Raw genomic sequence first — 6,070 nt, 5'->3', positions numbered from 1 at the left:
GGGGGGGAGGGATGGGTGGTGGTGCGTTGTGGGGAGGGATGGGTGGTGGTGCGTTGTGGGGAGGGATGGGTGGTGGTGCGTTGTGGGGGGGAGGGATGGGTGGTGGTGCGTTGTGGGGAGAGATGGGTGGTGGTGCGTTGTGGGGAGGGATGGGTGGTGGTGCGTTGTGGGGAGTGATGGGTGGTGGTGCGTTGTGGGGGGGGGATGGGTGGTGGTGCGTTGTGGGGAGGGATGGGTGGTGGTGCGTTGTGGGGAGGGATGGGTGGTGGTGCGTTGTGGGGGGGAGGGATGGGTGGTGGTGCGTTGTGGGAGGGATGGGTGGTGCTGCGTTGTGGAGAGGGATGGGTGGTGGTGCGTTGTGGGGAGGGATGGGTGGTGGTGCGTTGTGGGGGGGAGGGATGGGTGGTGGTGCGTTGTGGGGAGGGATGGGTGGTGGTGCGTTGTGGGGGGGGAGGGATGGGTGGTGGTGCGTTGTGGGAGGGATGGGTGGTGCTGCGTTGTGGGGAGGGGGATGGGTGGTGCTGCGTTGTGGGGGGGGAGGGATGGGTGGTGCTGCGTTGTGGGGGGGATGGGTGGTGGTGCGTTGTGGGGGGGGGGGAATGGGTGGTGCTGCGTTGTGGGGAGAGATGGGTGGTGGTGCGTTGTGGAGAGGGATGGGTGGTGGTGCGTTGTGGGGGGGAGGGATGGGTGGTGGTGCATTGTGGGGAGGGATGGGTGGTGGTGCGTTGTGGGGGGGAGGGATGGGTGGTGGTGCGTTGTGGGGAGTGATGGGTGGTGCTGCGTTGTGGAGAGGGATGGGTGGTGCTGCGTTGTGGAGAGGGATGGGTGGTGGTGCGTTGTGGGGAGGGATGGGTGGTGGTGCGTTGTGGGGAGTGATGGGTGGTGGTGCGTTGTGGGGGGGAGGGATGGGTGGTGGTGCGTTGTGGGGAGGGATGGGTGGTGGTGCGTTGTGGGGGGGAGGGATGGGTGGTGGTGCGTTGTGGGGAGAGATGGGTGGTGGTGCGTTGTGGGGAGGGATGGGTGGTGGTGCGTTGTGGGGAGTGATGGGTGGTGGTGCGTTGTGGGGGGGAGGGATGGGTGGTGGTGCGTTGTGGGGAGGGATGGGTGGTGGTGCGTTGTGGGGAGGGATGGGTGGTGGTGCGTTGTGGGGGGGAGGGATGGGTGGTGGTGCGTTGTGGGAGGGATGGGTGATGCTGCGTTGTGGAGAGGGATGGGTGGTGGTGCGTTGTGGGGAGGGATGGGTGGTGGTGCGTTGTGGGGGGGAGGGATGGGTGGTGGTGCGTTGTGGGGAGGGATGGGTGGTGGTGCGTTGTGGGGGGGAGGGATGGGTGGTGGTGCGTTGTGGGAGGGATGGGTGGTGCTGCGTTGTGGGGAGGGGGATGGGTGGTGCTGCGTTGTGGGGGGGAGGGATGGGTGGTGCTGCGTTGTGGGGGGGATGGGTGGTGGTGCGTTGTGGGGGGGGGGGAATGGGTGGTGCTGCGTTGTGGGGAGAGATGGGTGGTGGTGCGTTGTGGAGAGGGATGGGTGGTGGTGCGTTGTGGGGGGGAGGGATGGGTGGTGGTGCGTTGTGGGGGGGAGGGATGGGTGGTGGTGCGTTGTGGGAGGGATGGGTGGTGCTGCGTTGTGGAGAGGGATGGGTGGTGGTGCGTTGTGGGGAGGGATGGGTGGTGGTGCGTTGTGGGGGGGAGGGATGGGTGGTGGTGCGTTGTGGGGAGGGATGGGTGGTGGTGCGTTGTGGGGGGGAGGGATGGGTGGTGGTGCGTTGTGGGGAGGGATGGGTGGTGGTGCGTTGTGGGGAGGAATGGGTGGTGGTGCGTTGTGGGGGGGAGGGATGGGTGGTGGTGCGTTGTGGGAGGGATGGGTGGTGCTGCGTTGTGGGGAGGGGGATGGGTGGTGCTGCGTTGTGGGGGGGAGGGATGGGTGGTGCTGCGTTGTGGGGGGGATGGGTGGTGGTGCGTTGTGGGGAGGGATGGGTGGTGCTGCGTTGTGGGGGGAGGGATAGGTGGTGGTGCGTTGTGGGGAGGGATGGGTGGTGGTGCGTTGTGGGGGGGGATGGGTGGTGCTGCGTTGTGGAGAGGGATGGGTGGTGGTGCGTTGTGGGGGGGGGGGATGGGTGGTGGTGCGTTGTGGGGGGGGGGATGGGTGGTGGTGCGTTGTGGGGAGGGATGGGTGGTGCTGCGTTGTGGGGGGAGGGATGGGTGGTGCTGCGTTGTGGGGGGAGGGATAGGTGGTGGTGCGTTGTGGGGGGGGGATGGGTGGTGCTGCGTTGTGGGGGGGGGGATGGGTGGTGCTGCGTTGTGGAGAGGGATGGGTGGTGCTGCGTTGTGGGGGGGGGGATGGGTGGTGGTGCGTTGTGGGGGGGGGGATGGGTGGTGCTGCGTTGTGGGGGGGGGGATGGGTGGTGGTGCGTTGTGGGGGGAGGGATGGGTGGTGCTGCGTTGTGGGGAGGGATGGGTGGTGCTGCGTTGTGGGGGGGGGATGGGTGGTAGTGCGTTGTGGGGAGGGATGGGTGGTGCTGCGTTGTGGGGGGAGGGATGGGTGGTGGGGCGTTGTGGGGGGGAATGGGTGGTGGTGCGTTGTGGGGAGGGATGGGTGGTGGTGCGTTGTGGGGGGGAGGGATGGGTGGTGGTGCGTTGTGGAGAGGGATGGGTGGTGCTGCGTTGTGGGGGAGAGGGATGGGTGGTGCTGCGTTGTGGGGGGGAGGGATGGGTGGTGCTGCGTTGTGGGGGGGATGGGTGGTGCTGCGTTGTGGGGGGAGGGATGGGTGGTGCTGCGTTGTGGGGGGAGGGATGGGTGGTGCTGCGTTGTGGGGGGGATGGGTGGTGCTGCGTTGTGGGGGGGGATGGGTGGTGCTGCGTTGTGGGGGGGGATGGGTGGTGCTGCGTTGTGGGGGGGGGGGATGGGTGGTGCTGCGTTGTGGGGGAGAGGGATGGGTGGTGGTGCGTTGTGGGGAGGGATGGGTGGTGGTGCGTTGTGGGGAGGGATGGGTGGTGGTGCGTTGTGGGGGAGAGGGATGGGTGGTGGTACGTTGTGGGGAGGGATGGGTGGTGGTGCGTTGTGGGGAGGGATGGGTGGTGCTGCGTTGTGGGGGGGGGGGGGAATGGGTGGTGCTGCGTTGTGGCAATGAAGATGATTGATTTGCAATGCATTGTGAAAATGAATGAGGATGAGAGTTACATTGTGAAGAGGATGCGTTGTGGTTGGATGGGTGGTGCTGCGTTGTGGGGGGGGATGGGTGGTCTCATTGGGTCCCGTCCCGTGGACAGACTGCAGCACTTATAGCAAGCGGCTGCTGGGGGCCCCTGGCCAGCTCGGGGCCCCAGGCAGTTGCTTGCTTTGCCTGTCCTGTTCCGACGGGCCTGCCGATCGCCTTAGGGGATCAGGAAGGAATTTTTCCCCTTTGGAGCCCATCTGACTGAGGGGGTTTTCGCCTTCCTCTGAATCATCCTAAAGGTTTAGGAGTCTGAAAAGGCCCCACCTCTGAGGAGTCAGAGGATAACAATGACCAATCTCCAATAGACAGAGGATGAACTGGCCACCCTAGACTGATGATTCAGGGACTATCCGATCGCCTTAGGGGATCAGGAAGGAATTTTTCCCCTTTGAAGCCCATCTGACTGAGGGGGTTTTCGCCTTCCTCTGAATCATCCTAAGGCCCCTTTCACATTGAGGAGTTTTTCAGGCGGTAAAGCGCTAAAAATAGCGCTGCTATCCCGCCTGAAAAACTCCTGCACTGCAGACTCAATGTGAAAGCCCGAGGGCTTTCACACTGAGGCGATGCGCTGGCGGGAGACAAAAAAATCTCCTGTCAGCAGCATCTTTGGAGCGGTGAAAGGAGCGGCATGTATACCGCTCCTTCACCGCTCCTTCCCATTGAAAACAATGGGAACTGCGGCAATACCGCCCGCAATGCGCCTCTATAGAGGCGCATTGCGGGCGGTATTAACTCTTTATCGGCCGCTAGCGGGGGTTAATACCGCACCGCTAGCGGCCGAATCCCGTGGTAATCCCGGCGGTATAGCGCCGCTATATTTAGCGGCGTTATACCGCAACCGCAGCTCCTGCCTCAGTCTGAAAGGGGCCTAAAGGTTTAGGAGTCTGAAAAGGCCCCACCTCTGAGGAGTCAGAGGATAACAATGACCAATCTCCAATAGACAGAGGATGAACTTGCCACCCTAGACTGATGATTCAGGGACTATCCGATCGCCTTAGGGGATCAGGAAGGAATTTTTCCCCTTTGGAGCCCATCTGACTGAGGGGGTTTTCGCCTTCCTCTGAATCATCCTGAAGATTTAGGAGTCTGGAAAGGCCCCACCAAGGTAAGTAACCCACTTATTCGGGGTACTTTGTCGCAGTGAGTGGGCTTAGCACTATAGACCATATAGTGTGACCAAACCCCCGTATTTTTTTGAATAAGTTCAGGTGTTTTTAAATAGCCTTGCATGATAAATGTAATTCTTGTATGTGTGTGCTGTAATCTGTTTTGTAGGAGTCTGAAAAGGCCCCGCCTCCGAGGAGTCAGAGGATAACAATGACCAATCTCCCATAGATAGACGATGATTAGGTCACCCTAGACTGATGATTCAGGGACTATCTGATCGCCTTAGGGGGTCAGGAAGGAATTTTTTTCTCCTTTGACTGAGGGGGATTTTCGCCCTTCCTCTGAATCATCCTGAAGGTTTAGGAGTCTGAAAAGGCCCCGCCTCTGAGGAGTCAGAGGATAACAGCGATGGACCAACCAATGTTCTCCGAAGACCTACAATCATTTTCTTGTAAAAATGTTTCCTTGTAAAGAATTAAAAATTTCAATAAAATTGTGTGTACCTTAATTGTCTTTTGTATGTGAAGGTTATTTTTCCTATCTCTATAGTTTAATATAATGATGAATGACAGCAGGGTGGGGAGTCTCATCCCATATTTCATGATTATATCACCCATAGGCCATGGGATGGTGATGGGAAACACCATTAACATAGGGTTGCCAACTCTCTGAAATTCACTTGGACAGTCCAGGTTTTGAATCGTGTGTCCGGGTTTCAGTTCACCTGAAACCCGGACACATTATTCAGACAGGAATGTGGTTCGGAATAGGGCCTGAAGCAGGGTCAGGGGGCACTATGTGTGCCGCATTACTATTCTCATTGGAGTGCCCAAAGGTGTTACAATCCTATAGTGTATATTAGAAAAATCAAAAATTGCTGCGCACCGCTAAAGTGTTGGGGTTTGGCCTGAAGAAACGGTTGCAACCCTAAATTAACACCAAAAGTCTAGTCTATATTGTCAAAAGTATTAGGACGCCTGCCTTTGCACGCACATGAACTTTAATGGCATTCCCGTCTTAGGCTCGCAGATTCGTAATTTCGTAAGGCGCAAGTTTTCCTATTCGGACCCGTTCGTATTTTCGCAACAGTTTTGTTTTCGTTGATACTGAATGATTCGTAATTCTGTCTAATTTATTTTCGCTGATTCGAAATTCGTAATTTTGTGAGCTAATAATTTTAGTTTAATGGATTCGTAATTGTGTACTTTCGTAAATGCATCGCGGCGCGGTCATTCGCAATCTCATATTTTAGTTTAACCACTAAGGACCTCCTCCTGCACATATACGTCGGTCCGAAGCTCCGTGACCTATTTTGTAAACGCTATAAATTTTGCGCAAACCAATCGATAAACGCTCATTGCGATTTTTTTTTACCAAAAATATGTAGAAGAATACGTATCGGCCTAAACTGAGGGAAAAAACGTTTTTTTATCTATTTTTGGGGGATATTTATTATAGCAAAAAGTAAAAAATATTGAATTTTTTTCAAAATTGTCGCTCTATTTTTGTTTATAGCGCAAAAAATAAAAACCGCAGAGGTGATCAAATACCACCAAAAGAAAGCTCTATTTGTGGGGAAAAAAGGACGCCAATTTTGTTTGGGAGCCACGTCGCACGACCGCGCAATTGTCAGTTAAAGCGACGCAGTGCCAAATTGCAAAAACTGGCCAGGTCCTTTACCTGCCTAAAGGCCCGGGTCTTAAGTGGTTAATGTCTTAGCCAATCAGCTTATCTCTTTTGTGCTGAGTC

This window comes from Rana temporaria, chromosome 5, assembly GCF_905171775.1.
Source record: "Rana temporaria chromosome 5, aRanTem1.1, whole genome shotgun sequence".
In the NCBI taxonomy this organism is placed as follows: domain Eukaryota; kingdom Metazoa; phylum Chordata; class Amphibia; order Anura; family Ranidae; genus Rana; species Rana temporaria.
Note: the sequence above shows the minus strand (reverse complement) of the source record.